Source organism: Panthera tigris, chromosome B3 (genome assembly GCF_018350195.1).
Source record: "Panthera tigris isolate Pti1 chromosome B3, P.tigris_Pti1_mat1.1, whole genome shotgun sequence".
In the NCBI taxonomy this organism is placed as follows: Eukaryota; Metazoa; Chordata; class Mammalia; order Carnivora; family Felidae; genus Panthera; species Panthera tigris.
In genome coordinates, this window is record NC_056665.1 from 119,544,549 (window position 1) to 119,572,112 (window position 27,564).

Consider the following 27,564-nt stretch of genomic DNA (forward strand, 5'->3'; position numbering starts at 1 on the left):
AGGAGAAAAACTGCAAAATCACAATAAAGTAGGGAATTAAGTTAATAGTAGCATACCGATGTTTGTTTCTTAGTTTTGACAAAGGTGCTATTAAGAGAAACTGGGTGAGGGGTATCTGGGAACTTTGTGTATTATCTTTGCAACTTTTCTGTAAATCTAAAATTATTCCAAAATTTAAAGTTTATGAAAAGAATCAAGAGCTAGACTGTACAGGATTTCTTTACTCTGTGTACTAATAGTATTATAAAGTTCTGAACATGTGGAACAATTGCTGTTGACTTAACAATAAAAAATTGGAAATCTGCACCTGAGTGGCTCAGTTGATTAAGCGTCAGAGTCTTGATTTCGACTCAGGTCACGAGCTCACGGGTTGTGAGACTGAGCCCCACGTCAGGCTCTGCACTAAGTACAGAGCCTGCTTGGGATCCTCTCTCCCCTCTTCTCTCTGCGCTTCCCCTGTTCCTTCTCTTTCCCTCTCTCTCAAAATAAATAAATAAACATTGAAGGGAAATGGGTGTTCATGGGGGAAAAAAATCTCCAAGCAAAACTAAGTAGCAATTAGGGAAGGAGACAGAGGGTGGTTGGCCCCAACAGCATACCAGGTAAGGTAGCATACCGGGAAACCTACATTCCAGAAGTGCTTTCACACATCATGAATTTCAAGATATTCTGACTGCTATTTCCTCCTGATTCATGCCTTCATTTCTTTAGTATCTCGGGAATTTCTTCACTCTTGAGAAGCTCTTGATTCAGGGTGGCTTTTGTTTATTTGTTTGTGTAACATTACGTGTTATCTTACAGACTTGGTCACCGTAGCACATTTTTGCCTTAACTGTGTTTCCTTACGTGCAGAAACTCTAAGGCTGGTGAGGCCAGGGAACTGGAACGTATCCATTGCATGTGCAGCACCTGACTCCAAGTTGGGCACATGGCAGTTGCTTGGTAACTATTCGTTGGAGGGATGAATAAAAGAGGTGCTTCCGCATCTGACGTAAATTTCTGCCTGAAAAGCATGGGTTTTCCAATGAGATTTCATTTTATAAATATATCCCTTTGGTAGACCTTGATGGTTCTTCCTAGGTCTTCAGGTCTTGGGAAAAAAAAAAAAAAAACTTGTCAACAGGCCCTTGCCAACTCTGGTGAATTCACAGGAAGTCATGAAGATACTATCACGTCTTATGGAAACAATGTCTTCTACTTAAGCAGTGCGTAAGGAGTGGGCTGGTCTCAGGAGGCTGCTTCCCAGGACCTACACTGAGGCCCAGACCCTGGGCTGACCACAGAGGTATAATCAGAGGCTGTGCAGTCAAAGGTTTGTACGTTTATTGCTTTCTCTGTTCTGCAGTCCCGGCTTCCTTGAGGAAGCTGCTTCTCTTTCACTCCAATGTGGTGGGAGAGGAGCTCATGGTTCATCCACCTCCCTGGTAGACCTGTGACTCCTGCCGGGCCAGCCGGCCAGGCTTCTCTGTGGTTTTTAAAGCTTGGAGCCGGAGGAGAAGGGGAGTTGCCTTTTAGAACGTGGAACTGGGAGGATGTGATGCAGAGTCAGTGGTCTGCCAGCTTCTCTGCCATGTGGAGAAAATCTGCAGGAGAAGAGAAAGGGGGGGTTCGTCAAGATTGGGAAATGGAGAGAGAAAGAGAGACCTAACATCCCTATTTGTGTCTGGATCCAATCGTACTTCAGGCAACTTCAACCCCCTGAACTTCCCAGGCATGAGAGCCCCAAATATTCTTCCTTCTTAGCTGATTTGGGTTTCTGTCAGTTGCTGTGGAGAGTTCCATGATGCTGGAGAAAAGTGTGCACCTCCCTTCCCACATCTGATGATACTAGTACCCGCTCAGCCAGGGAAGCGGCTATCTGGGCCTCTGCTTGGCCGGGGTGCTGGGCAGAGATAGCCAGCCCTCCCTCCCCCCCAACACAGCTCAGGCTCTCCCTTTCATAGCAAGACTGTCACTGGGGGATGGCACCCCACCCACAGACTACAGGTCCTGTCCTCTCTTCCATCTGTGTGGTAACGTGACTAGCTCTCACCAACGGAATGTGAGTGGTGGTGACAGGTGTTGCTTCCAGGCTGGAAGGCATTTAAGAAACAGTGGTCCCTTGGGACACCCGGGTGGCTCAGTCGGTTAAGCATCTGACTTCGGCTCAGGTCATGAGCTCACTGTCTGCGAGTTCAAGCCCCACATCGGGCTCTCCGCTGTCAGCACGGAGCCTGCTTCTGATCCTCTGTCCCCCTCTCCCTCGCCCCCCCTCCTGCTCATGTTCACTCTGTCTCTCTCTCTCTCTCTCTCTCAAAATTAAATAAATATAAAACAATTAAGAAACAGTGGTTCCTTCATCGCTCTCTCCTTCCTCGCTACCTCCGAGCTGGATAAGGAGGATTCCGAGGCCCTCAAGGATGGCAGAGCCACAGCTGGAAGGAGGTTGGGTCCTGCCTTTGGGCCAGGAAAACTCCCATTTGTCTGTTATACGAGTAAGAAGTAAACTTTTATTAGGTTAAGCCACCGAAATGTTAGGATTTGCTTAAGGGAAGGAGGCCGAGAGACAGAAGAAGGAGAACTGCACTCTAGTCAAGTCCAAGGGACGATTTCAAGGATGGAAACAGGAGCCAAAGCTGAGCAACCAGGGAGGACTGGAGGGCGATAGTAAGTGAGGAATAAAAGCAGAGACAGATGCGAGGGAACAGCAAGCCAAGTGGGGGTGCCTGTGGATGGGCTGGAGGGCTGCCAGCAGCGTGGAACATGGGTGGGTCTTCTGGGTTGAGAGGGGCAGGGGTGGGGTGGGCAGGAAGCACAGGTAACATGGGGAGTGGTGCCAGGTGTTGAGCCAGGGGGATGAGTCGAACCCACAAACAGGAAATCAGTCGATGACAGCAGAACATCCAAGGCTTGGGGACGAGTTGGGATGTAGAACAGGAAACACGTCAAGGCGAGTGGTTTAGAACTAACGACCGAGGTATTTTGGAAGCCTCATTCTCTGCGGAGTCCTAGGATGGAACTGGCAGGTAAACTGAAGGAGGGTAGCAGGCCAGGTGGGGATGAGGCCAAGGCAAGGGCACATGCCTAGCCCAAGGGGGCAGCTGCCACTCAGCTCCTGCGGGCTATTGCCATGTGGACATGTAGCCCCAATGTCTTCAGATCTTATCATTTTTTCAAGAAAAGCAGGAAATCCTGATTTGTGTGTGTGTGTGTGTGTGTGTGCGCGAAGTCTCTTGATTTTTAAATGCTGGCAACTAATAGAAAATTTTAAAAAACACCCTGTGGGCCAAACAAAACACATTCACAGGCTGAATTGGCCCACAGGCTGCCAGCTTTCGGCCTCTGGCTGAAAGGAAATGGGTAGAACCAGAAGCATGTAGAAAAACAAAAACAAAAAACATAACAATCATTCAGAGTGTCCCCGGATTTCCAAGCACCACAGGAAACAGAAGAGCTTTGCGACAATCACCCACAAAACACAATACGTCTGGTCTTCAGAAAAGCTACGGGCTTCTGGAAGTTGCCAGAGATATACCTCGTAGTCCCCCAAATCTGTTGCAGTTTCCTAAAACTTGAATCCATAGCTCTGATGGAGTATGCTCATTTTCTTTCATCCTTCTCTCGGGTGCGTCAGTTTTTAGGGTTACTTTCTTTTCTGAAAGGCCATCAACTTTATTTTGACAGCCGAGTTTCCAGTAAAAGCAATCACTTGAGTGAAGGCAATTTAGAGAAACAGAACTTGAGCCAAGTAAGAGCTTGGCTAACTAAATTTTACGATAGGAAATGCTTCCAGGCCAAAAACCTCAAGAAGTGTTCAAAGGTTTTCAAAGACTGCATCCAGCTAGTGTAGTTTATTAACCTTGGCCTGTGTCTGAGCCAGGGTCGTGCTCAGAGGATGTGGCAAATGCAGAATCTGATTTTTTTTTTTTTTTAATGCGGTGTCTTAGAGGGTATGTATTAACGTGACTGGCTGCCGAACTCTTTATTGGTGCCCCAACTTAAACTGTAGTTCAAGGCTTTGCACACCCCAACTGTCCTGTTTGCCCAGGACTGACTAGTTTCCTGAGATGTAGGCCCTTCAGTACTAAGACTGGGACAGGCTTGGGCAGACCAGAACACCCTCCATCCATAGGGTCCTTTCCTCAGGGTTCATGCTATAAAGCGTTGACAGTTTCTCACACCTGAAACTAACAGACTATTGTATGTCAATTACACTTAAATTAAAAAAAAAAAAAAAGTTTTGCCACTTTTTGATTGTCTCCTAAAAAACCAAAACCAAAACCTCTCCCATCTCAACTGCAACGGCTATGTGCTCTCCTGGTTCTCTTCCTATTTCTCTAATTGTTCCTACTCATCTCCTTTTGGCTGCGATCTCTTCCTCCTCCTACCTCTCAACTGTGAATCGCACCTCAGGGTGCAGTCCTCGGGCTTCTGTTCTATTTTCTGCCCATCTCAGTGGACTCATCTTAACGTGGACGATTTCCACATTTAGATCTTGAGCTCACACTCTCACCCGAGATCCAACCCTCCAGCTCCCACGGCTTCACCAGCATTTCCCCCTGGGATGTCCTTGATCGTCTCAAGCCCTGAGTCATCATTATCTTCCAGCCCCATCCAGCTCCCACTTACTCACCAAGTGTCGTCTTCCATTCGAGGCAACACCACCTTTTCAAGCCTTTAGTCTCAAAATGCTAGAGACGCTAACTCCAAATTAGCACCTGCGCGCTACGCGTGTCCTCAGCAACTACCATACTGCTGGGCACATTGGAAGGGCTCAGTAAATGCTCCGTGAATCAAATCGGATCTTGGGGAATGAGTCCGAGGAGGAAACCTGTAAGAGCATGCTATCAGAGGCTCGCAATGTCCAAGTCATTACCCAGAATTTGTAGGGAGAAGCAAAGTGAAGGTCTGACCGACCTTCTGTCGACACAGCTAATTTAAATCTTTACCGAAGCAACTTCAACCGTGGTGTCATGAACACGCTATGAAGACGCACACAGTTGTGTCTTTCCACAATGTCAGCTTTATTCAGTCATAAAGCAAGGCTAAAGGAATTACAAAGGAGGTTTGGAGGAGTGCCTGGGTGGCTCAATGGGTCGAGCAATCGACTTTGGTTCAGGTCACGATCTCGCGGTTCATGAGTTCGAGCCCCATGTCGGGCTTTGCGCTGACAGTGGGAAGCCTGCTTGGGATTCTCCGTCCACGTCTGTCACTCCCCCTCCCTCCCTCACGCTCGCTCTCTTTCAAAAATAAACATTTAAAAAAAAAAAAAAGCAGCTTTGGGATTCCAAACTCAATGACATTTCCCCGGGTGATTAACTTGGCTTCTTCCAGGCACACACGGCAGAACACAAGATGAGCCACACAACAAACAAGATAGAACAAGGGGTAGGAAGTTAACAAACCAAGTGTGAAGTCAATCTGTGTGTGCGTGCGGTTGAGATAAGGCCTCAGTCCGGTCCGGGTCAGCTCTCAGCACTTACGGCTTATTATGTTCAGGCAGTGAAGGATCTCAGTTCTGTTCCGAGATCAACTGGGCAGGGCCTTCAGTGGCAGCTGCCTTTTTGAAGTGATCAGACAAAGAGGGGTCATGTCTGAAGAGTCTGACCGTTTGCTGCAAAAATCTTCCCTTTTTTGAAAGGGATTTAATTGATCTTGGGTCCCTGCAGACCTCCTCTGCTTCTGCTTAACAGGTCCAAGTGAGTTGTCAGCTGACTTTGGTCTCGGTGATAATCTGGTAGCTGCAGTACCCTTACCTGCTGTGTCATTGCTCGAAACGGGCCTCTGCTTGACATGAGTGACTCCATCTTGCTCTCTACACAGAAACATTTGACCACCTATGAGTTAAATAAACTCAAGGGTTATTATTAAATTTCTAGCTCACTTTTTATGGTGTTGATTTTTTTTTTTTTTCAGGCAGAGTCAAAGATATTTCCAAGGTTCCAGACGATTATAAGGATTAACATGAAAAATACGGATTTTACTCTACTGGTTTATTTGCTGGGTTCCTGACAAAAGGAACTTTTAATTACCAAATGCTCAGAATCAGAGCAAAGCTAGTGGCTATAAACCAAGTCTTTCCTCTTCCGTCCTCTACCCTTTCCTAGGTTCTTAGAAGACAATCACTTTATTTTGTATTCTTTTTCAACGTTTATTTATTTTTGAGAGAGAGAGAGAGAGAGAGAGACAGAGTGTGAGCAGGGGAGGGGCAGAGAGGGAGACACGGAATCCGAAGAAGGCTCCAGGCTCTCAGGACAGAGCCCAATGTGGGGCTCAAACCTACGAGGTGTGAGATCAGGGCCTGAGCCAAAGTCAGAAGCTTAACCGACTGAGCCACCCAGGCTCCCCGAGGACAGTTGCTTTAAAAATACTCCTGAAATAGGGGCACCTGGGTGGCTCAGTCGGTTAAGCTTCCAACTTCAGCTCAGGTCATGATCTCACAGTTCGTGGGTTTGAGCCCCACATGGGGCCCTGTGCTGACAGCTCAGAGCCCAGGCCCTGCTTCGGATTCTGTGTCTCCCTCTCTGCTCCTCCCCTGCTCTCTCTCTCTCTCTCTCTCTCTGTCTCTCAAAAGAAATAAACATTAAAAAAAATACTTTTGAAATATATCTATAGCATGTTTTGATGGGGACCAGCAGCTTGGAAATAATGCTGCTTAGGGAAATTCTCCCCCAACAGGTCTTCCTTTTCAGATATCCCCAAGTCTGGGGATTCCTCAGAACCCCTTTTATTTGCATTTGTAAAGCACAAACATAACTTAGACCCGAGTTAGTCAACCTTAGGCACTATTGACATTTGGGACTGGATGATTCTTTGACAAGGAAGGTGCTTTCCTGGGCATTCTGGGGTGCGTAGCGGCATCCTAGGCTTCTACCCACTGGATGCCAGCCTCACACACACACACCCTCCACTTATCACAGGCAAAAATGTCACCAGGGGTTGCCAAATGTCTCCTGAGGGACAACTTGCCCATAGTTAATTCTTTTACTCAGAAACAATAGTGGAGCCCGTTTACCTATACTCCTGAAATGTCTCTTTGTTATTTGAATCTCTCTGGCCAAGACCCAGACAGTTGCATTCCCAGGGTTGGGAGGAGAGAATTATCTCCAGGCTGGGCCCAAGGCTGGACCTGACAGGCCCATCCATCAAGGAGGCTCTAATTGGACCCATTACCTTATCTGAGAGCAAATTCTCCTCTGAAAGATCACCCTGCACCACAGTGCCTCTGGGGTAATTTGCTCTGGGGGATGGGACGGAGCTGGGTGCTGGAGAGGGAAGGTCAGCTGGGCTCTAAGACGCCCTCGAATGGGTGGCCTGAGTCAGCAGAGCTGCTCCGGGCCTCGGGGATTTCCAGGGGGAACTGGGTGGACAGAATTCCCCCTGGATGATGGTCTAGACAGGGCTCACCCTTCCCTCTGCTCATCAGGGGTTTCTGCTTCCCCTTTAGGAAGAGGAAACACCCTGGCTGTTTATTTTGGGGCTGCAGATCTGTTGTGAATAAGCCCCAGGACGGGCAGCGGGACAAGTCTTCTGCGTGTGGGGCATTTTAGGAAACAGGCTGCACTGACTGCAGCCCTTGCCAGAGGGCTCCAGGGGGGCCAGTAGATGAATTACGAACAGGAAGATAATGCCTGGGATCAAATCCAGTAAATAAGAAAATGTAACTTAAAACCAGTTTAGAGTTCTTGCTAACTTTCCAAATCTTAAAAAAGCAATTGTTAGAAAATACATAATCCCATAGCCACCGACAGCCATTTATTGAAATACCTTCCATGTGCAAAACAGCTGGGCTCGTATACATACTATTACATAATTTTTCCACTTAAAATATGTCTCCTAAACACGATTTCATTTTAACAATTATATATGCTCTATCACTTTTTAAAAAGCAATCTCTATGCCCAATGTAGGGCTCAAACTTACGACCCCTGAGATCGAGTCGTGTGCTCTATCACTGTTAAGGACTAAAAAATTTTTCTTTTTTTTTTCCTTTCAGCTTATTTATTTATTTATTTTGAGAGAGAGAGACAGAGGGCACGAGCAGAGGGGCAGAGAAAGAGAGAGAGAGAGAGAGAGAGAGAGAGAGAGAGAGAGGCTCAAGCAGGCACCATGCTTAGGACAGAGCCCGACGCAGGGCTCGAACCCTTGCCATCTCAAGAACCATGAGCTAAAGCTAAAACCAAGAGTTGATGCTTAACCAACTGAGCCACCCAGGCGCCCCTAAAACCTTTTTCTGTGGTACAAATATGCCATAATTATTTCAACTAAAATCTATACCCAAATATTTTAGTTGTTCACATTTTTGCCATTATAAAGGATGCCTGGGAGGCGCCTGGGTGGCTCGGTGGGCTAAGCACGGCTCAGGTCATGATCTCATGGTTTGGGTTGTGAGTTCAAGTCCCAGGTTGGGTTCTGCGCTGACAGCTCAGAGCCTGCAGCCTGCTTCGGATTCTGTGTCTCCCTCTCTCTCTCTGCCCCTCCCCGACTTGTGCTCTGTGTCTCTCTCAAAACAATGAATAAACATTGTAAGAAATTAAAAAAAAAAAAAAGGATGCCTGCCACAAACATATTTGTGCAGAAATTCTTTCTTATGCTTTTCCCAATTATGTTCTCTAAAACTTTTCATTCATTTTCTTTCTTCCTTTTTCCACCTTTCTTCTCTCTTGCTTGCGCCCTCCTCCACCCAAATGAATGTCGACACCTAGTACACATATTTGTACGCCTTTCTCTGTGCCCAAGCAACGACGTGCAGCCTATGTACGCACAGGGGGCTGATTTGTTTGGTCACCTGTTTAAGAGTAACGGAGTGCTGCCCCAGATTCTGAGTGATTTGGTTTTCTCTCTTGATGAGAAACCCTCTACCTCTAGCAGGTTCTTTCCTAATAAGTTATTTATTTCAATTATGTATATATATTTATATTAATTAATTAACTAAAATAAATAAATGAATGAATGAATGAATGAATTAAATAAACTTGTACTTGTTCTGTGGCAGCCAAGAAACATAGCAGACTTTATTTGCTGTTTTCCAAACACCCCGAATACTTTCCTGCCTCTGTGCCTTTGCTTATGCCATTCACCTTGCCTGGAATACCCTTCCACCCGCCTCACTTATCCAAGCTCCACTTACAGCTTAAGGCCCAGTTCCAATCCTGCTTCTTGCCTGTAACTACCGCTGAAGCCTCCAGCTGGAAGTCAGCTTGTCCTCAGGACATTTTTATTCTCTGCATTCCTCTCATTCATTTCCTTGCAGTATTCGGCTTTAAGCTTTTAAAATCTGAATTTGAAAAGCTCCTGGGGACAGGGACCGCACCTCATGTGTCTTGTGTTACCACAGGGTTCAGCACCATCACCCGTAATGTACTCAAATAGCCAATAGCCATCGAACCCAAGAACGAATGAAATGAATGAATGTGTGAGCGCACGCGCGGGCTACTCTGTCACCAGAATGCTCCCTACGGAGAGTTTCAGAAACAGATTCGAACCCGGGAAGATTCGGAACACTTTGAGAGACAGATATTTTAGAGGTTCTTTATAATATTTTGTCCTCGTTGGAAAGCATTGCCTTGTGGAAAATACAAAAAGGCACGAAGAGTAAAATGAAGATCACTCCTCCTTCAGTCAGGTGGAGAAAATTCACCATTAACATTTTAGTGTATATCTTTTTAGTGTTTCTACGCATATATGAACTTATAAGATATGATATATACATGTATATGTGCACGTATACATGTATGCACACCACACACACAACTTTAAAAATTGGGGGGGGTTGGCGCCTGGGTGGCTCAGTCTTTTGGGCGTCCAACTTCGGCTCAGGTCATGATCTCACAGCCCGTGGGTTCGAGCCCCGCGTCGGGTTCTGTGCTGACAGCTCAGAGCCTGGAGCTTGTTTTGGATTCTGTGTCTCCCTCTCTGTCTCTGCCCCCTCCCCCACTTGTGCTCTGTCTCTCTCTCAAAAATAAATAAAAATTTTTTAAAAATTGGGGGAGGGGGATAATGGAAGGAGCAACTCTTGGATGCCCTGGCCCCTGCTCCTGGGCTCTTGGTTAAGGGCAACAAGTTCCTGGGGCTCTTTGTGCTCAAGAAGTCATTTAGGTGGGGGAGGAACACTTTGCTAAGAGCTGAGGGTCCCTGGGTTCCTGCATCCTTGTGTCCCACGTGGGACAGAGAAGCAGTGTCTCCCTCGTTTATCACTCCCTCGCGTTCTTGCCCCTCCACGGGGAAGTCCAGTTACCCTAGGAGTTCTGGGTCTCACTCATCCTAGAAAACCTTAGCCCTCAGGCAACAATTTCCCTGCCGTCCCAGCCTCTTCCTATTGGACCCGCCAAAAGTACAAGAATTACCCAACAAGTGAGTGGGTGAATGGGTTCTCCCTGGGAATTTTGACACTCCCAGAGGAGAGAGGGAAGTCCACCCACTCCCCAGAATGGATCCTCAGACAGACTGTGGCTGACGGGCTGAAGGGTGTTCTTGGGGTGGGGCAGTGGATAAGAACTCACCTTCCTTGGGTGTTGACTCAGCGCGGGGACACCGCTAGCCCTTTACGCACCTTCTCATTTAACTTTCAAAAAACAAAACAAAACAAACAAACCCTCAAGGTGGTATCCTCATGCCCAGTTAACAAAAGAGGAAACTGAGGTGGGTGCAGAAACCTACAATTAAACTGTGTGATCGTGGCTGGCCCCACCTACGTGGCCACACTACTGTGGCCTCATTCTGTGAGAGTGATGACCTTTCTCCTCCGAGGAATCGAGGAAACGTCCTTGACTCACTCTTTCCCTCGCCTCCACGTTCGGTCCCTCCGCAAGACATACCCACTCTGGCTCCAAGCCTCTCCTGCGTCTTCCACGCCTCCCCGTCCCCACGGCTCCCACTCTGGTCTCAAACACCTTTACTTTCTCCTAAACTATGTCCTGCTGCTCTTATGGTTTGTTTTCTACACCCCAGCCAGAATGATCTTCTAAACAGATCACAACACTCCCCTGCTCAATGGCTTCTAATGGATTCCCAACGAACCTGCAACAGACCCCAAACTTCTTGCCTTGGCTTATAAATCCCTACAGGATGTGGGCAGCTTGCTCCTTAGACCTCCGTTCTGGCCACTTCTCCCGACCTCTTTGCTCCAGCCACACTTGTCTCTGTTCCCCCAACTGTGAGATCGCTCTGCCCCGAGACCCTGCAGTTGCTGTTGTTTACTTCTGGTGTAATTTCTCCCCTCAATCCTCACGTTGCTTCCTTCTTGCCATTCAGGACTCTGTTGAAAGACACCTCCCCAGAGAGGTTCTCCCTAACCACCTGTTCCAAGTAGCCGCTCAATCACTTGCGACCACATCATCCTGTCTTTTTTTTGTGTGTGTGTGTGCTCTTGGCGTCCTGTCTTAATGATCTGCATAGTACTTAGCACTATGAGTCACTTTAAAAATGCCATCATTCATTCATTCATTCATTCATTCACTCCCTGCATCCTCCCACTAGGATCTATTCCCCAATGGCAACAGTGCCTGGCATATAGTGGTTGCTCAAGAAGTCTTTGTTGAATAAGTTAGCAAATGAATGAATGAATGAATGAATGACGTTTTTTCCTAGTTCATGAATTTAATGTGCACTTACCATCTGTTAAGGACCAGATGCTGAGCTGTGGGCTATGTGAAAAGTGAAAATGAACACGACACATCAACCCTCAAGAAGTGTTTGACTTATGATGTCTGAGATGTGCTTTAAAATAATCTAGAGAAAAAAGAAGGGGGAGTATATAAAACAAGGCTGATCAAATGTCGATGACTGTAGAGGTAGCATGATGGGGAAAGGGGGCTTTATTCTGCTCTTCGCTTGATTTTTGTGTATCTTGGAAAATGTCCAAAATAAAAAGTTTCTTAAAAAAAAAAAAATCTCCCGGGGCGCCTACGTGGCTCAGTCGGTTAAGCATCCGACTTCGGCTCAGGTCATGGTCTCACAATTTGTGGGTTCGAGACCGGCGTCGGGCTCTGTGCTGACGGCTCAGAGCCTGGCTCCTGCTTCAGATTCTCCCTCTCTCTCGCTCTCTCTGCCTCTTCCCTGCTCATGCTCTGTCTCTCTCTTTCTTTCTCTCAAAAATAAACATTAAAAGAAAAAAAAAAAAAGCTTATCACCAGGATGGGGGGAGGTATGCCAACTGGTAATCAAGATACACCCATAACTGCTTTGCTGCAGGCCAGTGAGGAACGCTACAAATGAGGGGGGACTGTTAATGAATCAGCATTTATCACACTGATTGAGCATCTAGTGTGTGTCAGGCACTGTGCGAAGTGCCACGGGTGTAATGGCACACACAGGGCCTGCTTTCGTGCAACGTACGATCTAGCCTATAGACATAGGGACGGTAGCTGAGGAAGAAGGACAAACACGGGGTGCTGAGAGAGTATGTAAGAAAGAGCACTCACTTGGTCTGGAGTTCAGGAAAGAGAGGGAGGTGAAGGGCAGACAGGGACGGCCACCCAGGCAGAGGGAACAGCTTGCACAATGGCTCAGTGGCTCAGTTCCTGCATCCCAGGACCCAGAGAAGACTAGCATTCCAGGGCAGACAGAGCAAGGAGGAAAGTGGAAAGAGATAAGGCTAGACCAGTGAGCAGGGCCCAGACCCCACAATGACACGAAGGTCCTATTATACGTTTGGGACTCCATCCCCCGCCGCTGAAGGAGTGCGGGGGGAGGTCTCTGGAAGTGGGTGACCAATGAACTAGGCTTTGGAGTTGGGGAGCATCGCAACCGGGTAGCAAGGGTAGCCCCCCAAGGCGTTCCTAGTGAAGGTAGCACGGTGAACTCTGATCCAGAGGGAGAAGAGTTCAAGGTATTGAGGAAATAGTGGGTGGCCTGGCATGGGAGGGGCACATGGTATTGTGCGGAGGTATAGCAGGCAATAAGGCTAGATAGGAAGGTCAGAGACAAGCACCAGACAGCAGGCTAAGGAGTTTGGACTTTATTCCTCAGACAATGGGGAGCCACTGAAGATCTTTTTGATCATTGGACAGATATGATCAGAGCTGCCCTAAGCAAGGATGGATTTGATGGGGAAAGCAGGCAGGACATTATTATATATGTGAGAGGCGAAGTGGGTCTGATTTTAACACTCACCAATGTATTAAGCACATACTATGTGCCAGGCATTGCATTGAAAGCTGAGGATACAAAGAGGACAAAGGGACTGCCCCTGTCCTGCCCTACAGAGCTCTTAGATGGCCAACGTGACAATGAGAACCCAGTGTGATACGACTGTGACATGACCAGGATGTTATGGAAATCCGTAAGAAAGGGGGCCACTGGGGGCGCCTGGGTGGCTCAGTCGGTTAAGCATCCGACTTCGGCTCAGGTCACGAACTCACGGTTCGTGAGTTTGAGCCCTGCGTCGGGCTCTCTGCTGACAGCTCAGGGCCTGGAGCCTGTCTCTGATTCTGTGTCTCCCTCCCCTCAGTTCCTCCCCTGCTCACACTCTGTCTCTCTCTCAAAATAAATAAAGATTAAAAAAAATTAAAAAAAAAAAAAGAAAGGGTCCGCTGGACCTCCCTGAAGCAGGGGACGTGGTCAGGAAAGGCTCTCAAAGAGATACAAAGCCTCCTTGAGCCTCTCTTGAGGGATGACTTACCAGAAAAGATTGGAGAGTAGCATTCCATGACAGGTGGTCACAGCACAGGTAGAAAAGTCTGGAAGTCTGAGAGCAGAATGACTGTAGACTTGACCAGAAGATGGGGAAGGCAGTGCTGTGTCCCGAGCGGAGGCCAGGGAGATAAGTGAGAGACACAGGGAGGGTTTGCATGTCAAACCCATTTGTTTCTCAACATTAATAGCATTAATAGCATGAACAGTAATAGCATAAGTTATCCCAACCTCTCCCCCTTGTTCTGTCAGCCCTGGGGGTGGTGGTTGTCGCTCCCGTGATACTTCAGATCTTTCTGTGTTTTCAGTGTCCTCCTTGATAACTTTAGACTTCATCAACAATTGATCTGAAAAATTAATCTGAAATCTTAACTGAGCTCTGTTAGAATCGTCCCTATGGGGGCAGCTGGGTGGCTCAGTCAATTAAATGTCTGACTCTTGATTTCAGATCAGGTCAGTTTCGAGTCCTGCACCAGGCTCCGAGCTGCCAGCGCGGAGCTTGCTTGGGATTCCCTGTCTCCCTCTGGCTCTGCCTCTCTTTCTCTCTCTCTCTCTCTCTCTCTCTCTCTCTCTCTGTGTGTGTGTGTGTGTGTCAAAAATAAATAAATATTAAAAAAAAATAGCTGGTGTGATTTCAGTTCCCTGGCAGGGCCCTGACTGACAAAGAGAGCTCGAGGGATTTTAAGAGGAGATCTGCATTTTAGAAAGGTCTCTCTAAGAACGATTATAGAGAATGAAGCAGGGAGGCAGAGCCTGTTCAGGCAGTGGTTGGAGTATTGGAGGGGAAGCGGGGAGACCAAGGACAACAGCCTGCAGGATGGAGGTGGAAAGGAGAGGATCCAGTCAAGAGTGAGTAGGGACATTGAATTGACAGAGGTTGGGGACTGTAATTGGAGGTTTGCTTAGGCTTTTGGCTTTGCATGCAGTGCCATTTACTGGGGCGCAAAATCTAGGAGAATTAGGTGAGTGTTGAGGGGATTGAGCCTGAAGGGCTGTGGAACCACGGGTGGAGATGTTCCAGAGGCAGCCGCACGTCCAAATCTGTGGTCAGAAAAGGAGTGGGAATGGGACAGATGGATTAGGCGATCAAGTACGAATTGTTGGGGGTGATGGCCCTGGGCACGAGCCCCCTGGGAGCATATGGAGGATGAGGAGAAGATGGCCAGGGGTGGAGCCCCGGGAACTGCAACACTTAGGAGTGCCCCGGGAAGAGAATCATGGAAAGCATGAAAATGGCAGAGGGAGGACCAGGCAGGACATTTAGAAGGAGGATGGTGTCTGGGCACCTTGTGCTTACCAAGGGGGTGTGCGTTACACGCACAAGCGTACGTGTACATTTTTAAAGTCATTCCTTCCCCTAAGTTTGGAATATTAAGCAGAAACTTGTTCACCTCAGTCCTGGTGTCACCATGCGACCTGGCCCAACCCTTCATCATTGTCCAACTGCGTCAGGAGAAGCCACCTGGCAGGAAGGAGCCAGGTGGAGCAGAGAGCAGCCGGGTCTTGAAGTCAATAACTGGTGATAAGGCCAGATGTGTAGTCATAGCAAATAATAAAGAACCGACGCCATCCCAGGTAGGAAGAAGTGGTCAACTGTCTTCAGCCAGCCAACTGTCTTCAGCCTTCAGCCAGGGGTGTCCCAGACACCTGGGAGGGGAAGTGGGAGGGCGAGCACATTTATGGAGTGGGCCAGGCCTCCTGCTAGGCTCTTTGCATGTTATCTCAATTAACCTTCCCCTTTCAAAGATAAGGAAGCTGAGGCTCAGAGAGGTTGTATAATGTGCCCAAGGTCATATAATAATGGGGTGACTTAAGATTTGAACCCAGGGGCGCCTGGGTGGCTCAGTCGGTTAAGCTACCGACTTCGGCTCAGGTCATGATCTCACGGCTCATGGGTTCGAGCCCCGCGTCGGGCTCTGTGCTGACAGCTCAGAGCCTGGAGCCTGCTTCCAATTCTGGGTCTCCCTCTCTCTGCACCTCCCCTGCTCATGCTCTGTCTCTCTCTGTCTCTCCAAAAATAAATAAATGCTAATAATAAAAAAAAAAAATTGAACCCAGGTCAAAGCCTGTGCTGTCTCAGATGAGCCCTTAGTCTCCAACCAGATCTATTTTCCTGGTGACCTGAAGGGCCACGTTCTTTAATTTTTGGGCATGGAGACAAAGCTTCTTGTTGAAGCTTGAGCTGAGTGATGGCTCAGCGCCCAATCAGCGGCCTGAGTTAGGTGTTCTCCATGAGTGGCTTCTGATGAAACCAGACTTCCTGTTTCATCATGCTGCGTATTGTCTCGCTCCTGGGTTTCTTGCCAAATATCTTCCTTGCCACTCCCGGATAGGGGTGAGGTGACGGGGGAACAGGCTGTAATGAGGTGTCTGTCAAGACCTGCTTATCTTCCAGAGACCCTAAGATCTGAGGAACAGCCAGCAACTCTGGAGGCAGGTCAATTGCCACCCCATGTCTGAGACCCTGAAAGACCCCCTTGGAGCCTGATTATGGGCCAAACGATGATAATAGCTAAAGGGCACTGGATGGCTTTCTGTAAACCAGGCTTTGGGCTGTGCATCTTACATGCATTGTTTCTGTTTCACGTAATCCTTAAAACAATCCCGTGAGCTAAGTGATTATCATGCCCCCTTTGCATGCAAGGGAACCACTCAGAGTAAGGTTGTCTATACCCAGTAAACATCAGGAATGTCTGAAGCAAAGGCATAGAGAGAGGCCTGCCTTGCCACCCTCACTCTCTCTCCTGTCCTTGCCCCAGGGTCCTCGGTTTGGATTCCCTGATCCATGAGAAATTCCTCTTTCTTTTTTTCTAAGGCCAAAGGAAATTCTGGCCAGCATTGCAAAATGGTGGCAAAGGAAACGTGTGCCTTGGGGGTATCCAGAGTCCCAGTCAGGAGCTTTCATTCCACGGATCTTTTTACATAGAGAGAAATATGAAACTGTGTCCCCTGTTACAGGTATTTCGTATGCCTGTACGAAGGGGCGGGGTATGCATGTATGTCTATGTCCGTGTATGTGTTCACATGCGTACATGAGGGCAGGGTAGGAATTAGGCAAATCAACCTCAAAGACCTGTCGCCGGCCTCTATGGCCATACGTGGCTTCCGCGACTGCATTTTCTAAACCAAAGTCAGGACACATGGACCGGCTGGTATAAGTGCCTTTGCAACAATGAAACTGATACCATTCACAGGAGTACAGAGGCTGTTGGCCAACAGTTCAGCAGAGGTGCTCTGGTGTGCTTTGGGGAATGTCCTAGAGGCCCCTGGGAGAGACAAGGTTTGGCTAAGAGTTGAGACCAGAGTATGTAAGTGTAAACTTGCCAGCTGCTCACAGCCCACTAAGGATTAGCATTATTATATGTGATTTTAAAGATGCGGTTACGGGGGATCTGATATTCCCAGAACATCCAAGAGAAACATGATAGCCTAACGCTAGTAGGAAGATCTGAAACAATAGCTTGTTTTAGGGGCTATTATGAGATGCATCACATTAATAATTGAATCTTTATATACTCACAAAATGTCATGGAGAATTGAGCCAGGCTTACACAGGAGGTCAAAAAGATTGCCTCTGCTTAAAATATCCGGTGAGTGGAGATCAAAGTGATTGGCTTTGCATGACGCGAATTTAACAAGCATGTATTGTTTCCTACCACTGCTCCCTACCAGCTTCCAGATCCCGGGTGTCAGGCCCAAAGAGGACTGAGACGGGGTCTGCAGAGGTGACAGGGGTGAGAGTTGTGCAGGGCTAATTATGATGCCATGTGACCAGAGTGGCTTATAACAGTGGCAAGAGTGGAGTCCCGGGGTGCCTGGGTGGCTCGGTCGGTTAAGTTGGCCGAGCCGACTTCGGCTCAGGTCGTGATCTCGTGGTACGCGAGTTCAAGCCCCGCGTTGGGCTCTGTGCTGACCGCTGAGAGCCTGGAGCCTGCTTCGGATTCTGTGTCTCCCTCTCTCTCTGCCCCTCCCCTGTTCATGCTCTGTCTCTCTCTGTCTCAAAAATAAATAAACATTTAAAAAAAACAGAGGGTGATTAATTCATTCGCAGGAGGGGTCTGGTACTAGCTTTCTCCTCATTTGTCACATAACACATTACCACAAACTTCGTGGCTTCAACAGCAAGCATGTATTACCTCACAGTTTCTGTGTGTTGAGAGTCCAAGCACTGCTTAGCTGGATCCTCTCATCAGACTGTAGTCAAGGTGTCTCTTGGGCTGCCTGCCTTTCTGGAGCTTGGGTCCTCTTCCAAGCTCACGAGGTTGTGGGAAGAATTTCGTTCCTTGTGCCTGGATGATTAAAGCCCCTCTTTTCTTTCTAGCTGTCGGTGGGGATACCCTCAGCAACCACAGGCTGCCTCAAGCCTTTGTCACCTGACCCGTTCCATAGGCCCTCTCGCGATATGGCAGCTTACTTCTTCAAGGCCAGCAGGAGAATCTCTCTGATTTCAGGGAGGGTCCCAACCCCTCTTTTGAAGGGCTCACCTGATTAGGTCAGACCCACCCAAGATAACCCCCCTTTTGATTACCCCCAAATCAACTGATTAGGGACCTTACTTACATCTGCAAAATCCCTTCTGCCAAAATCAAGGGGGTGATATCACATCATATTCACAGACCCTACCCAAACCACACTCAAGGGTATCCAAGGCATGTACACCAGAGGGCAGGAAACTTGGGGGCTATCTTAGAATTCTACATACCAAGAGTGGGGGAGGGGGAAGGAAGAGGAAAGTGCCAGGGCACACAACCTTTATCCTGAGTACTGAAGAATGAATTTAAGTGCTTCTAGCACTCCAGGGCTCCAAGGGAGGGAGGCTGTTGGGGAGGGGAGAGAGAAGAGTGGCAAGAACATTATGGAGACAGAAGACCATACATAAAGTTACAAGGGCATAAAGAAATCTGCTCGGTGGCAATCGAATTGTCTAGTGGGGCCATAGACTTCAGGGGCATGGGGGCCAATGTGGAGAAAAAATAGAATATTAAGTCATGAACACCATGTTCTTTCAATGAGTTCTTGGCCTCAATTCCTGAAACCAGACAAGGTGGGCTAGAGACAAATGTCAGAAAAACAAGTCCTTTCCCTGGAGGTCTCTCTCCAGGGATCCCTGACTTCACCCATCAGTGCCTCATAGTCCTGTTGTTCTAACAAGATGCATATCCACACTCTTCCTGAACCCTCATGCCCAGGCTTCTAAGGGGGACCAGAGTCTTGCTTACTGAGTCAGCTTCTGGATGCTCCTTTGTGTGTGTGTGTGTGTGTGTGTGTGTGTGGAGAAGACAACCAGTGAGCATATTGGAGAGAACTAGAGGAAGCCAGAGATGCTAGGCAGCCTACACAAAAATGAAGAGCTAACTGAGAGGAAGTTGGAAGAGGGAGAGAAAAATCCATGAGGGCTGGGTGTCTGGAAGTTTTAGGAGACTCAGAGCAGCTACAAGGTCTAGAGAGAAGAGTGGGAAGGTTCAGAAGTGTGGCTAGGTTTGGGGCTCCTGGGTGGCTCAGTCGGTTAAGCGGCTGGCTTCAGCTCAGGTCATGATCTCAAGGGTTGTGAGTTCGAGCCCCGCGTCGGGCTTGGAGCCTGGAGCCTGGAGCCTGCTTCTGACTCTGTGTCTCCAGCTCTCTCTGCCCCTCCTCCACTCATGCTCGCTTTCTCCCTCTCTCTCTCTCAAAAATAAACATTAGAAAAAACTTAAAAAAAAAAAAGAAACGCGGCTAGGTTTACCGATCAGATCTTTTTTTTCTCTTCTCAATATTTAAATAAAAATGGGAATTCATTTTTAAAACCAGGTTTTTTTTTTACGTTTATCGATTTACTTTGAGAGAAAGAGAGTGGGGGGGGGGGGGGGGCGGGGCAGAGAACAAGAATCCCAAGCAGGCCTCGCTGTCCGCGCAGAGCCTGATTCGGGGCTCGAACCCACGAAACCGTGAGATCATGACCTGAGCCCAAGTTGGCCACTTAACCGACTGAGCCACCCAGGGTCCCCTAAAGCTGGTTTTAAAGCAGTTTAGATTATTTCTCCTGCGTACAAGTGGTTTTGTTTTGGGAGATGATACTGTGCAGATCCTGGGCCACCTGAGAGCTCCAGGATATATTCAGGTTACCTTAAAAGGAAAAGAATCTGACACATCTCTGATACCTCAGTGTGAAGTGGTTTAATATGTTAACCTCTCTCCGAAGTATTTACTTAAAAGACAGCTCAAAGGTCAGAAACACCCCTACTCCCCAGGAGTGGATGTGCATATGCTAGCAGAATTTCAGAGGTAATAGGGTATGATGATGACTTTCTTCAAAAAAAAAAAAAAAAAAAAAAAGACAACCCAGTTTGATTCTGTATTATTCTTCCATACTATTCTTGTAATTTCTCCGGTCTCTGGTTCCAAGGGTCGTCTGCATTTCCTCCCTTGGAATTTTTTTTTTTAATTTTTTTTTTAATGTTTATTTATTTTTGAGACAGAGAGAGACAGAGCATGAACGGGGGAGGGTCAGAGAGAGAGGGAGACACAGAATCTGAAGCAGGCTCCAGGCTCTGAGCTGTCAGCACAGAGCCCGATGCGGGGCTCGAACCCACGAACCGTGAGATCATGACCTGAGCCGAAGTTGGACGCCCAACTGACCGAGCCACCCAGGCGCCCCTCCTCCCTTGGAATTTATATGTGGTCCTCAGCGATCAAAATGACAAACCTATAAGTATACATTTTGGGGTGGGGGGACGACAAAATCTTTCACTCTGCCTTTCCTCAAGCAGAAAGAGAAACCAAATCAGCCAGCTGCCTCAGCTGGCCAGCATTTCTGCTCGTCACACCTGTGAGCAGGGATTATGGCTTCCACATAAGGCCAAGGCCTTGAGGAGGCCTTCAGAATAGTCAGCCAAATTCATCCAGCCTCGTCCCCTTCTCTTGGACTTCCTGGCCTAACTTTTGACCTCCGGATTGTGTGCGTTTGGTTGAACTTAAATAGACACGGTGGGGTTTCGTTTTTTGTTGTTGTTTGTTTGTTTTGCAGAATGGGGTGCTAAAGGGCGGGGGGGGGGGGGGGAAGGGGAGGGCGGCTATCCTTGACCTCAGCCAACCTTGACCCCACATAGGCCAGAGAGAGGTGGTGTGGAAGGAAGTGAAGAGGAACTGCGAAGGACAAGAGGGTGTGGAAACTGACTCCCCCCCAACCCCCCCCCTCCCCGCCGAGGCCTGGAACATCCTTCTCAAAGCCCCATACAGCCAAGCTCCTTGCACCAGCTCCTGGCCATTCCTTTGAAATGTTCTCAGAGCAGGGCTCCACGTGGTGCGCACGTACGGCCCGAGTACACACGCCACACACACGCGCGCGCACACACGCACACACCCCCCTCTGTCTGGCGACAGATGGGGCCTGAAGGATCTGGCAGTGTGCGTGGCCGATGGCAGAGAGTCGAGCTGGCTTCTCGCTGTCTCCCTGGAGTCCCGCTGCAGACGCAGGTGCGCGTCAGTGCCTGCTTTAATTTTGTCCCCGGTTGATGGAGGAGACTAACCGAGCAGCAGGGAGGCTGCTATTTTGGGTCTCTCCCTGGCTCTGGGTTATATAAAGCCTATTGCTGTGACCTGCATTGCTTTGTGGCTGTGCCTCACTCTTGCTCCTTCTGTCACAATATGTCATCAGTTCAGACATTCACACACACACCCCCGGGGCTCTTGGGGAATGAGGAGGGAGGTATGTGCTGGCAGTGTGTGTGTGTGTGTGTGTGTGTGTGTGTGCACTCTCCTGCCAGCTCACTGCGGGGAGGACGCCTGCAGATACAACCAGGAGCTGGGGGACTGTGTATGAGGAGGTTTGTTTCTGAAGGAAATGGAAAGATCTTTCTGATGGAGGAACGTGAGTGTGTGCGCTTTGGGCTTTAGGACAGAGCACGTTTGTGAGATGATGTTATGGGCCCGCGGTTGGCATGGTGATAAGACGAACTTCTATTTCAGTAACTCTTTTTCATTTGGAAGGAGCCCAAGAGTTTCATAAATTATACACAAACAGCTCTGCCTCTGAATGGCAGGAATTAGCGGTGGCAGCAGGACGCACAATGTAAAAGCGTGAATTTGCGGATGGGTTGATGGCAGGATGTGGTATTTCCCACATCTTTGGGGGCAGATTTTACCTGGAAAAATTTCCGTATGGATCCAAAAACCCTTCTTGTGCTAGTATTGCGGCCACTGTGTACAGACAGGTGCTTGCAAATGTTAGCGACGTGTGACATCTAATTTATCTTTGTACTTCCCAGTATTGAACCTTAATAAATATTTTTAGGGCCATCTGGGTGGCTCCGTCGGTTAAGTCTCTGGCTCTTGATTTTGGCTTAAGTCATGATCTCTCGGCCGTGGGATGGAGCCCCGTGTTGGGCTCCTCACTGACAGTGTGGAGCTTGCTTGAGATTCTCTCTCTCTCTCTCTCTCTCTCTCTGCCCCACCCCCTCTCAGAATGGATAAGTAAACTTAAAAAATATTTTTAGATATGTCAATTTTGATAAGGAATAGACAACAAAATCGTAAAATAATATAGCTTATTAGTCTACGAATTTGAAAGAGCCAGGTTTCCCAAGATATAAATTATTCACCCAGGATAAGCCTAACAGAGCTCGATGACCTTATCACACAGGCGTTTATCCCGTCCCCCGATACAAGCCAGGGAAAGGAGATGTTCTGTTCTTGGTGAGCTACGTGTTTCCCATATATAATCTCCAGGGTATATTCTGGCTGACATGATGGAGCTCATAAGGCATTACCCAAGGGCGTGAAGATTTATTTGACAGCTCGGCTCTTGGAGCCTGACAGAATGTGAGACCATGGTTCTCATTTGGGCTTTCCCGTCACCGGCAGTTACCATAGCAGGTGGGGCTCCTGTTGCTAGTAACTTGACCATGGCACTGTTTCTCAGCTGCTTTTGAAAGGTGTTGAAGACCCTTCTCTTGCACTGGCCAAAGCACTTCTAAGGGGTTTTGAGGAGAAGCAGCTCAGGAACTTTTCACGTAGACCAGCCTGCTACATGGGACCTGCACCTTAGAGCTTTCCAGTGAAGGGAGTGGCTTAGGAAGCAGGAAAGGGAACCGGACCAGAATCAGAGTGGGGCTGGTAGAGGCCTGATGGGGAAATGAAGCTAGGAAAGGGGAAGGTGTAAATGAATCACTGTGTGTCAATAATTGACTTAAGCCCCTCCTCTCTGCTCCCGGCTGGGGGCAGGAACTCACTCTTCTGGCTCCTTGATGGTGTCCTCACTGCTCCCCAACCTCTCCTACCTGCCCCAACCTGCCACGGTCAAAGTGGCCTTTCTAAAACCCAAATCTGCTCACCCCACTGTGTAAATCTCTTCAAAGGCTCTTCATTTTTCTCTCCAGAGAAACCACATACGCTTTCCATGAGCTGGGGCCTGCGTATCTCTCTGGCTTAGGTCAGATAACAACCCTTTCAACCCTCCCTGAAGGGGGTCTCCTCTCACCCCCTTCATCCCACCCCCTGACACCTTAAACCTTCTTCGGCTGCTTGCAATCCCGTACATGTGCTAAACTCTCTTGTCTTCCATGGGTTTGCATGGACTGTTCCATCTACCCGGAATGCACTTCCAGTCCTTTTCTCCCCCCCCTGAGCTTCTTTCAGGCCTCAAATCAAGCATCACCTTCTCCAGGAAGTTGTGTTAACCCCTCCACGCCTGGATCAGACACCAGGCTCTCCTCTGGCATCTTTGCTTTCCTCGGCCAGAGTGCTTAAGTGCCTTGCAGTCTGTCCTGCCCGGACCATGGGCTTCTAGAAGACGAGGACTGGACAGCTCCTGACCCGGCCCACTGCTCAGCCTGCGACAAGTGTCTGCTGAATGAATGACTGAATCCGAGCAGAAGCCACATTTCCGAACTACGAGTTCCCCAAACGTCATGAGGTGTAGGGATAGGGACAGGGTTGGTAGGACATGTCGACGACGTTGAAGAGGAGAGGGAAATCTGGGAAATCTGGCCCCAAGGAAATCTGGTCCTGGGAAATCCGACCACGAACGGCACCAGTGGGCCTGTAGGCGTCTGGCTCTGAAGCCAAAGGCAGAGGGCCCGTCTGGCCTCAGTGCTGCGTCTTGCAAATAGGCCTGTGGCTCCGGGTGGAGCAGTTCGCGTGCTGTCTGCACTAGCATTTCTCAGCACCCTCCCCACAGTCTGCTCCCGTCTGCCTTTTCTGCGCTCCGCCCCACCGCGCATCTGTGGTGGGAGGGGGCGCAACTTGCATTTGGACCTCAGTGTCCCGCCTCCACCCACGCGCGCCCTGCGGTCACACCGAGAACCGCCGAGGTAGCGGTGATTCTGGCACGACCCTCAGGATCTACAGCTCCAGCCCACCGGGCCAGCTGCTCCTTCTACCAGGCCGTGCCCTGGAGAGGCTGGCCTCGGGCACAGGACAGAAGCCAGCATGCTGAGCGCCTCACACTTGGCTGAATTAGGCCAGGCCAGCTCGGGTCAGGGCATTTAGCTCAGCAGTTCTGCTGGTAGCGGGCACTTAGATATTTCTGAAGAAACGGAGACAGCAGTAGAAGAGGCCTCATACTATAAACCAGATTTCAAATGCAGCGAGGGCGGCTCTCTCATTAAATCCCCGAAACACCTTTCATACAGGAAATACTGTTCATCGTCACTTAATTCATCCGTCTTAATACTCACATTTTCATTTATTGGGCTTTATTAGAGTCTACTTTTTCTGTGCTCTCAAGGCATCGCTGCCCCCAATATTTGCATTTAATTCCGTGTTGGAAGCTACCTACTGATCTTCCAAAGACGACTCTGTGTGTGTGCGTGTGCGTGTGTGTGCACATGCGTTGTCCTGAGTCCTTTGTCCCTGTTCTCAGAATTGTCCCGTGATATTAGAATGATAATGCTATTAACCCAGGAATAAACCGGCTGTGGGGGAGGTGACAACATAACTGGCATTTTCTGGGAAAGCAGAATTTTAAACAGTGCCTTTTTTAGGCTCCTGAATCCTGACAGACACTCACCCTGCTGTGACAGAGAGGGGCGGCAGAGAGCCTGCCTGAATGGGAGCCTGGGGGAACAGAAAGGAAAGGCCATCTGTTGGCAGTTCCACAATTTTAGGACAGCTGCAGGGGTTAAAGGCGCTCCCTCTAAATGAGATGACACTGGGCCACGGAGGGGAAGGGGGAGAAGATTTTGCAGTTGATGACGAGGAGGAGAGGGGACTCGGTTTACACCGTGGGTGGGTAGTAAGATTATCTGTAGTAGGTACTATTACCATCACTGGGAAAGGCGTGTGTTTTCCCTGCCAAGAAACTGATAATGAATTAGAACACCTTCCAGGGATCAGAACAAGTTACAACAAGATATTCTGTGCTCAGTATATAAGATATTTCAAAATCAGTCGTGCATTCAGGTTTATGGGGCACGATGAGTGAGAAATTGTAGAAGATCCATACTTGGAATTTATTTTGGTTTCTTTTTAAAAGTCACATGAGGGGTGCCTGGCTGGCTTAGTTGGGAGTGCGTGAGACTCTGGACCTCAGGGTTGTGAGTTCGAGCCCCACGTTGGATGTAGAGATTACTTAAACAAACATTTTTAAACAACTGAAAAAAATATGAAAAGTCACATAACGGGAGTGGGGCGCCTGGCTGGCTCAGTCCATAGAGCATACGATTCTCAATCTCAGGGTTGTAAGTTTGAGCCCCATGTTGGGTGTAGAGATTACTTAAAAATAAAATCTTTTTAAAAAATGTTTGTTTATTCTTGAGAGAGAGGTGAGGGAGACAGCATGAGTGGGAAAGATGCAGAGAGAGAGGGAGACACAGAATCTAAAGCAGGCTCCAGGCTCTGTGCTGTCAGCAAAGAGCCCGACGCGGGGCTTAAACTCATGACCCGTGAGATCATGACCTGAGCTGCAGTCGGCCGCTTAACCGACTGAGCCACCCAGGAGCCCCCATGATGGGTATTCTTACTACTCAAATTTTACAGATGGGGAAATGAAGCCACAGAGAGATTAGGTACGTGCCCAAGACCACACTGCTAGTAAATGGAAGAGACAAGATTTAGACCTAGGCAGCCTGGCTCCAGCTCCCAGACTCGTAACCACTCTTCTGTACCAGCGTGTGCCCTCTTCAAACTGTCTGATGATGGCGTACGAGGTGTGCGTTTTACCTCAATGCATAAGAAATCCTTTCCACTATGTGGAAATCCTGTACGAACGTCAGCATGACCTCATCATTAATAAATGCTTATGGATCCGGGTCAGTCTATGTTTCTCAGGTCTTAGCAGCAACTCCACAGAAGACTCAGAGTAAGTCTTATTTCTTGATGCCCTGACCCAGAGTAGTCAGCAAGTGATCCCTTTATTTACTCAATATATGATTATTGAGCACTTATTCTATACCAGGCACCCCGACTAGGCTCTGGAAATAAAACTGAGACTAAGGCATAGTCCTTTGCCCTCAAGGAGCATGTAACGCCTGGACATCTCTCAGTCAGTGGCCAACAGGTTAAAAGCACGACAGTATCCTAAAGGCTAACGGTCACCTGTTGCTTATTCGCTACCCCCTCAGATGTGGGGGCAATTCCTGTTTGCCGGAGACCTTGGGGGCAACCCAACACCTCAATGGGCCGACACCTCTAAAAGTCACCCGCGTCCAGAAGTGTTTTCCCAGCAGTTCTGAGGGCTTGAAGTTCTTATCAGGGGAGTGACATGGAGCGACGGTAGTAAAGACAGACAACTGTGAAAAGAATTGTAGCTTGAACCTACGGTGGCTTGAATACAAAGAATACATACATGGAAAGGTTTAGGGGCTAGTTTCTAGCGAGCCACTCATGGAACCGGAAAGTCTGAGGGGCGATCCTCTGTCAGGCAAGGCTTCATCTAGGAGCTCTAGGACCCAGCTCTCGAGGGAGAGGGTCAACTCCACAGAGAACACGGGGATTGAGAGCGGGGAGGGGTGATCCCTGGGGTGGCGGGTAGAAGCAAGAATGAGTGTTGGGTGGCAAAACAAGAGGTCTATGCCATCAACTAAGCAAACTGTGCAGTTCAGAGGAAGATCTGATGGGGCCATAGCTCCTCAACTCACTTGCTCTTCCAGAATTTCCTAGTAGGTATCCCTCCCATCCACACTTACCCTGCTGTAAAGCGAAGAAATGGCAAACTTTCCTCATGCCCCGGCTAGGGCAGATTATGAACAACTGTCTATATTGGGAGTAGCAGGGACTAGTGATCAGGAGGCCTGTGCAGGGAGGAGCAGGTGAGAAGGAAAGGCTTGCATATACTGGAGAAGTTCAGTATACACCTGTCTCCGTGGGAGTGGCAGCTTTGTGACTGTCTTTTAGACATTGGACAGAAGCCTGGAATTTCAAACGCCCCCCAGGGCAGGCAGGGCAGGGAAGGCAGATCAGTGCAGTGGCTGATTCACCAAACCAGAAACGAGTGCCCGCCTAAAGGGGGCGGCTGTCACCCCCTATCACCGTCTTCCTCCTAGGGAGACTGTAAATCCAGACTGTGGGCTGGAACAGAAAAATATGTCAGAATCTAGTCTGTGGACCCGTCAGGTTGTGATGTCTGCTAGGAGCCATATTGTCACAGAGCCAGTGAAAGTCCCTTCTCCACTTGTACAATTTCAAATCTGTGTGCTAATCTATGCGCAAATCAACAAATACCCAGTGACAACCCGTGCCCAAGTTCAGCCCTTTGATCTACACTATCTAACTAAAATCTGAAAAACACCATGTGGGCCTCGAAAGGAGAGGGAACATCACTGTGAGAACTGTTCTTTCATTTCCTGGCGGGGGTGTGGTTAAATTCACAACTTTCGGTGTGACACTAACCGTCGGAGGGTTTTACATTCGATTTCCTGTTTCCTTTTCTCAATAAAGAAAGGAAAAGCACCCCCCTCCCCCGTGGTAGTAAAGGTAGGCCGAGTTCCATAGGAAGACACCATGGGGGTTCCGATTTGGCCACAAGCAAAAACAAAACGT

The 27,564-nt window shown here is 48.6% G+C and overlaps 1 long non-coding RNA gene across 2 annotated transcripts in view; it reads right to left on the reverse strand.

Annotated features, from left to right (window-relative positions):
- Window positions 1–469: 469 nt before the first annotated feature.
- The window catches only part of LOC122239665, a 50,980-nt gene continuing 23,885 nt past the window's right edge, over window positions 470–27,564 (reverse strand). For both annotated transcript variants that reach the window (XR_006218992.1, XR_006218993.1), the window contains one exon: window positions 470–1,583. This is a non-coding gene — a long non-coding RNA (uncharacterized LOC122239665). The remainder of the gene's footprint in view (window positions 1,584–27,564) is intronic.